Source organism: Schistocerca piceifrons, chromosome 6, assembly GCF_021461385.2.
Source record: "Schistocerca piceifrons isolate TAMUIC-IGC-003096 chromosome 6, iqSchPice1.1, whole genome shotgun sequence".
NCBI lineage: Eukaryota > Metazoa > Arthropoda > Insecta > Orthoptera > Acrididae > Schistocerca > Schistocerca piceifrons.
This window is the reverse complement of record NC_060143.1, coordinates 397,434,748-397,442,575: the sequence shown is the minus strand read 5'-3', so window position 1 is coordinate 397,442,575 and position 7,828 is coordinate 397,434,748. Positions and strand designations below refer to the sequence as shown.

General features: G+C 41.5%; 1 non-coding gene across 1 annotated transcript; it reads left to right on the top strand.

The window, feature by feature from the left end:
• The first annotated feature begins 7,535 nt into the window (after positions 1–7,535).
• On the top strand, positions 7,536–7,619 carry Trnas-gga. Its single transcript is given in 2 exon segments — positions 7,536–7,575; positions 7,585–7,619. It is a non-coding gene; the product is annotated as a tRNA-Ser (tRNA).
• The last annotated feature ends 209 nt before the right edge of the window (positions 7,620–7,828 follow it).

Below are 7,828 nucleotides of genomic sequence, written 5' to 3'. Positions count from 1 at the left end.
AGCCGTGAGTTATTAAACTGATAGTCCGATAATTTTCACATCTGTCAACACCTGCTTTCTTTGGGATTGGAATTATTATATTCTTCTTGAAGTCTGAGGGTATTTCGCCTGTCTCATACATCTTGCTCACCAGATGGTAGAGTTTTGTCAGGACTGGCACTCCCAAGGCTGTCAGTAGTTCTAATGGAATGTTGTCTACTCCCGGGGCCTTGTTTCGACTCAGATCTTTCAGTGCTCTATCAAACTCTTCACACAGTATCATATCTCCCATTTCGTCTTCATCTACATCCTCTTTCATTTCCATAATATTGTCCTCAAGTACATCGCCCTTGTATATACCCTCTATATACACCTTCCACGTTTCTGCTTTCCCTTCTTTGCTTAGAACTGGGTTCCCATCCGAGCTCTTGATATTCATACAAGTGGTTCTCTTTTCTCGAAAGGTCTCTTTAATTTTCCTGTAGGTAGTATCTGTCTTACCCCTAGTGAGATAAGCCTCTACATCCTTACATTTGTCCTCTAGCCACCCCTGCTTAGCCATTTTGCACTTCCTGTCGATCTCATTTTTTAGACGTTTGTATTTCTTTTTGCCTGCTTCATTTACTGCATTTTTATATTTTCTCCTTTCGTCAATTAAATTCAATATTTCTTCTGTCATCCAAGGATTTCTACTAGCCCTCGTCTTTTTACTTACTTGATCCTCTGCTGCCTTCACTACTTCATCCCTCAAAGCTACGCATTCTTCTTCTACTGTATTTCTTTCCCCCATTCTTGTCAATTGTTCCCTTATGCTCTCCCTGAAACCCTGTACAACCTCTGGTTCTTTCAGTTTATCCAGATCCCATCTCCTTAAATTCCCACCTTTTTGCAGTTTCTCCAGTTTTAATCCACAGTTCATAACCAATAGATTGTGGTCAGAGTCCACATCTGCCCCTGAAAATGTCTTAGAATTTAAAACCTGGTTCCTAAATCTCTGTCTTACCAATATATAATCTATCTGATACCTTTTAGTATCTCCCGGCTTCTTCCATGTATACAACCTTCTTTTATGATTCTTGAACCAAGTGTTAGCTATGATTAAGTTGTGCTCTGTGCAAAATTCTACTAGGCGCCTTCCCCTTTCATTTCTTACCCCCAATCCATGTTCACCTACTACGTTTCCTTCTCTCCCTTTTCCTACTACCGAATTCCAGTCACCCATGACTTTTAAATTTTCGTCTGCCTTCACGATCTGAATAATTTCTTTTGTTTCATCATACATTTCTTCAATTTCTTCGTCATCTGCAGAGCTAGTTGGCATAAAGACTTGTACTACTGCCGTAGGCGTGGGCTTCGTGTCTATCTTGGCCACAACAATGCGTTCACTGTGCTGTTTGTAGTAGCTTACCCGCATTCCTATTTTTTTATTCATTATTGAACCTACTCCTGCATTACCCATATTTGATTTTGTATTTATAACTCTGTATTCACCTGACCAAAAGTCTTGTTCATCCTGCCACCGAACGTCGCTAATTCCTACTATATCCAACTTCAACCTATCCATTTCCCTTTTTAAATTTTCTAACCAACCTGCCCGATTAAGGGATCTGACATTCCACGCTCCGATCCGTAGAACGCCAGTTTTCTTTCTCCTGATAACGACGTCCTCCTGAGTAGTCCCCGCCCGGAGATCCAAATGGGGGCTATTTTACCTCCGGAATATTTTACCCAAGAGGACGCCATCATCATTTATCCATACAGTAGAGCTGCATGCCCTCGGGAAAGATTACGGCCGTAGTTTCCCCTTGCTTTCAGCCGTTCGCAGTACCAGCACAGCAAGGCCGTTTTGGTTAGTGTTACAAGGCCAGATCAGTCAATCATCCAGACTGTTGCCCCTGCAACTACTGAAAAGGCTGCTGCCGCTCTTCAGGAACCATACGTTTGTCTGGCCTCTCAACAGATACCCCTCCGTAGCGGTTGCACCTACGGTACGGCTATCTGTATCGCTGAGGCACGCAAGCCTCCCCACCAACGGCAAGGTCTATGGTTCGTGGAGGGGGGCAGCCGAAACTAGTAATCATTTAAAGTAATAAATTGCGATCCAGAACAAAGAAGTATTTTTTCTGGATCCGATATACGTTAGTCTAGATTCTTCCCACTAGAGTCTTGTAGGGGAGTTCCTTTCCAGATGTTGCTTTGCCCGATCCTTTCCAGTAGTGTTCATATACCATCCATAAAATTAGTCAGTTTGTGTTTAGGAAAGATAAAGACACCAAAGATGCAGTTCTGACGTTGAAGTTGAAAACAGAAGCAATACCGAAGAAAAACCAAAACACGTTCATTGGATTTGGCGAAATGTAAGGAGTTTGACAGTGTAAAATGTTGCAAGATATTTGAAATATTGAGAAAAATAGGGTTAAGCGATAGTGGAAGAAGAGTAATACACAATACGTACAAGAACCAAGAGTGAAAAATTGGACTAGGAGACTAAAAACAAAGTGCTCGGATTAAAAAGGTGTAATACAGGGATGTAGTCATTCTCAGAAACATCTTCCTCGCATTAACGCTTATATTTGTTATTAGTAGAGCTCTCTAAATTTGGAATGCTTTTTTCGCCAATGCTGGTCTGCATTCGATGTCCTCCTTGCTTTGTGCGTCGTGGGTTATTTTGTTGCCTAGGGAGCAGAATTCCTTAACACCTACTTCGTCATCTAAATTCTGTTTTTAAGTTTCTCGCTTTTCTCATTTCTGCTACTTCTTATTTCTTCCGTCTTCAGTCGATTTACACTCAGTCCACATACTGCACTCACTAGGCTGTTCACTCAGTTCAAGTGATTCTATAATTCTTAATCACTTTCACCGAAGGTAGCAATGTTATCAGCGAATCTTATCATTGATATCCTTTCATCTTTAATTATAATTCTACTCTTGAACATTTCTTTTATTTCCGTCATTGCTTCTTCGAGGTTGAACAGTAGGTGCGAAAGACTGCATTCCTGTCTTACACCCCCTTTAATCGATGTAGGTCGTTCTTGGTCTTCCACTCTTATTCTTCCATCTTTGTTTTTGAATATCTATTACTCGTCTTTCCCTACAGCTTACCTTTATTTTTCTCGAAGTTTCGAATATTTTATCATCTGACATTGTACGATGGTTGGAACTTAAATAGTGGCAACTATTTATTCACAACCAATACAAGAGAGATACATGGTTGTACCTGTTACTGTCCTTCAGAGTAGTAACCATCGTTGTGTAGAACCCGTTGCCAGCGATGTGGAAGGCGTAGTATACCGTTATCAGAGCTTGTTCTGTTGATGGTGGGAATGGAGCGGTCTACTGCCTGTCGAATCTCTGGAACAGTTCTGAAGCGAATGTCACGAAGTGGTTCTTTCATCTTCGGAATCAAATCAAAGTCACAAGGACTTAAGTCTTATTACTGTTCGTTTTTGGAGCATCATCTGCGACCATCTTTGCGAAACAAGTTGCGACACTTTCTACGCAACCCACCCATCACTTGCACGACAATGCGCGGGCGCATACAGCGCAAGCTGTGGCTGCTCTGTTCGGTCGATGGGACTGGGAAGTACTGTACCACCCACCATACTCCCCGGACTTAAATCCTTGTGACTCTGATTTGATCCCGAAGATGAAGGAACCACTTCGTGGCATTCGCTTCAGAACTGTTCCAGAGATTCGACAGGCAGTAGACTGCTCCATTCGGACCATCAACAGAACAGACTCTACTAAAGGTATACTACGCCTTCCACATCGCTGGCAACGGTATCTACACAACGCTGGTGACTACTCTGAATGACAGTAACAGGTGCAAACATGTAACCCTTTTGTATCAGCTGACAATAAATAGTTGTCCCTATTTAAGTTACAACCCTCGTAGAATTTTTTTTCCATGTCGAGAAATTCTATGAATGTTTCTTAATTTTTCTTGTCTTGCTTGCACTATCAACGCCAACGTCACAAATGCCCTTGTGGCCTTTGCCTTTCCTAAAGCCAAACTCACTGTCAATCAACAAATCCTCAGTTTTCTTTACCATTCTTCTGTATATTGTTATCAACTTGTATGTATGAGCTCTTAAACAGATTGTGCAATACTTTTCAGACTTACCTGCTCTCGCTGTTTTCGGAATTCTGTGGGTGATGTTTCTCCGAAAACCTGATGGTATGTGGCCCGTCTCATACATTCTACGCACCAGCGTGATTAATCGTTCTGTTGTCACTTCCCCAATGATTTCGGAAATTCCGAAGGAACGTTATCTATCCATTCTGTTTTATTTTGTCTTAAATCATCCACAGCTCTTTTAAGCTCTGATTGTAATACTGGATCTCCTATCCCCTCCTTTTCGGCTCCTGTTTCTCCATCTGTCATATCATGAGACAAGTCCTCTCCCTCAAAGAGGTTCTCAGTTTACTCTTTCCATCTATCCGCTCGGTACTCGGCTGTTACCAGTGCAATTGCAATTGTCCTGTTAATATTTTCGCCATTGCTTTTAATTTCCCGAAGATTGTTTCGACTTGTACGTGCTGAGTCATTCCGTCCGACGTTCGTTTATATTTCGAATCTTCGTCTTTCCTGCAGCCATTTTGCCTTAGCTTGACTACATATTCTATTTATTTCATTCCTAAATGACTTGGATTTCTATATTTCTGAATTTATGTGAACATTTTTGGACTTCCTTCCATCATCGAACAACTGACGTATTTCTCATTCACCTTTTCTCTCATCACGTGGTTTAATACCTGTACTATCGTTGTTGGTGTTGGTTTGCTGTCAATGGTGAAGGGAACAACTTTGTCCGTCAATCGTGTCAATCAACTGTTCACAGTAACTCACGGTCTCCCCTACCTTCCTATTCATAACGAATCTTACTCCCGATATGCTATTTTCCACTGACTGCGGATATTACGCTACATTCACATGACGAGAAAACCTTGTCTTCTTTCCCTTTCACTTCGTTATGCACGATACAGCGTCGGTAAAGTCTAAATAATGTGAAGAGGAATGTTAAACAAGAAGTGTACTGAGTGGTTAGAACTTCATATTACGAACTAAAATTGTCGATAAAGAATGGTTTGTAATATAAAGTATGACAAGCAATCAGATCATGTAGAAGAATATTCGCCAAAAATGAATCTGTCAAATAGGCGTTGTAGATGTAATGCCACTTCTTCGGACAAAAATTGAAAAAAGAAAAAACAGCAACCAATAACCAAAAAATTTCCCCAAAACAAGTTCCAAATTCCATGAAAAGTGAACAAGTAGCCAAAGTTACATTTAACACTATTATTTGGATAATAACCAGTAATTGAAACAAGAAGCTTAGTAATTTATCAACTTACAAAAGAAAGATAGTATCTCAGTAAACTCAAACTCAAAATCATAGTAAATCGCAAAATCATCATAATTAAAATTAGCAAAGTGTAACCAACGAATCAAAGAATACTTCGTGTGAGTACTCTTTGAGAATCTTGAGTAATGGCTAAGGAAAATTTGATCCATTGTCACTACGTTACGAGAGTTAGCCGAAGCTGGTCAGAGTTGTTTGAATACTCGTATATGTAGGCGCGGTTAGATGGTTTTCGGAAGTGATTGTTATTGTGAAATAAACCATTCGTGCCAATTTACGCATTTGTGATTACAAAATTGTTTAGAGACATAACTGTGATCTTTTACGTGCTGCGATAATAGTTGACTGAAGCGCTCGGCACATATATAGAAACTCTTTGACGTTAGGAAGCAATCGCAATGATACGACTTATGAAAGATTTGAAGTTACAACCAAACTTTGGGGAGGTTGGTGTGGATGGAACTAAATTGAAGATATCATTAATGTTTTTATAGCAACTGTTAAACGATCGAATATAAACGAGTTAATTACGACGAGTAGCGTAAAATTGATCACAATTGGTGAAGTAAATGTCACGCACACATCGAGAGCTCAGTTCGGCACCGTTTTTTGTAACATCGCCTTTACCTAATAACAGTATCATCGTCCTACCGACTTCGCCGTGTTTTAGCCAGGGCCGATCAATACTAATCTATCAACTACCAACTAGAAAACCGGTGACGTTACAGCGTGTTGCTTTGAACACACAATACGAAGTGCAATTGCTTATGTCAAATCCAAAGTTAATTTTTACACTTAGTTCCGTATTTGAAAATACCCAATTTAGAAACGTCTGCCATCAGCATAATTTTCAGAAGCCCCTGCACATATTATGGGTAAACTGTGTTTTTTATGCTCACTTTTTACATGTTTTCGATAATATTACTCCGCCTAAAGTAGTCGAAAGCATCAATTGTGAGACTAATCATGAAAATATTACTCTTCCTTTCTTCTTCCATATAATAGCAACGGCAGAACTGCGTCTGTTGCAGTCTACATTTACGTTCTGCGGGGCTCCTTAGGGCCCTGGAGCAGTAGGATGCCAGGATAGCTCTGCTAACAAAGACGCCAGACAGAGGCACGGAACACAGAGCCGTGGCTCTGCCATTGGGCGGAGGGAGGGGGGGGGGGGGGGGGCGCTCCCAGCCTGGCGGCTCTTCCAGCGGAACGCACGGCGGCTGTCGGCCGCTCCCCCAACAGAACGCCTGCAGAGCTGCCAAGCGCTGCCTGCCACTCACCGGTACCTAGATCCGCTACGTGAGGTCTGTGCATAGCTCTGACGCCGAGTCTTTGCCCTATGAAATCAGAAACTTGGGACATCCCATCTCAGGGATATTCAAAACGCGCGCTAGAAAAAAGTTGTCGGTATTTTGAACGTCATAAATGATGCCCAGTTCGAGAAATAAGGCCCCCCCACGTTACCGTCACGTTCAAATTACTTCTGGACTTAGGCGGGCTGGAGGTGGTGGAAATTATCGATGCGGTTTTTGATGCTCCACTTCAATCACAAGAGCTTACCACCACAGACGGACATTTTACTATCTGACGTATGCAAGGTTTCCCCAAAACTTAGTTCCAGACCGAAATAGCAGCCGGCCGTGGCGGCGGAGCGGTTCTAGGCGCTACAGTCTGGAACTTGTGACCGCTACGGTCGCAGGTTCGAATCCTCCCTCGGGCATGGATGTGTGTGATGTCCTTAGGTTAGTTAGGTTCAAGTAGTTCTAAGTTCTAGGGGACTGATGACCTCCAAAGTTAAGTCCCATAGTGCTCAGAGCCATTTGAACCATTTTTGAACCGAAATAGCACATGTTAACAAATTAGGCAGGTTTCCTGTATGGTTATCTAAAACATTTATGAGTGGAATTTACGTTTATAGTAACGCACTTTCCAAATAAATACTGAAAATTCTCTTTTGTGTATACTTTACACCGCTGCCTGCATTTTACTATCTGACGTATGCAAGTTTTCCTGAAAACCCACTTCCAGACCGAAATAGCACATGCTAAAAAATTAGGCAGATTTCTTGTATGATTGTCTAAAATATTTATAAATTGAATTTCAGTTTATAAAAACGCACTTTCCAAATAAAAACAGAAAAATATCTACAGTTACAACTAGAACTGTAAATATCGTTGCAGATAACAAATAATTGCCGGCCGGGTGGCCTAGTGGTTCTAGGCGCTATAGTCTGGAACCGTGCGACCGCTACGGCCGCAGGTTCGAATCCTGCCTCGGTCATGGATGTGTGTAATGTCCTTAGATTATTTAGGTTTCAGTAGTTCTGAGTTCTAGGGAACTGATGACCTCAGAAGTTAAGTCCCATAGTGCTCAGAACCATTTCTGCTTAGACAGGTCACGAAAATACTTTCCTTAAAACAGTGAACTTTTTCGTCGGTGAATCTCAGGAAATCTCCACTAACCTGTCAGATTTACGTAAGACATTCTCA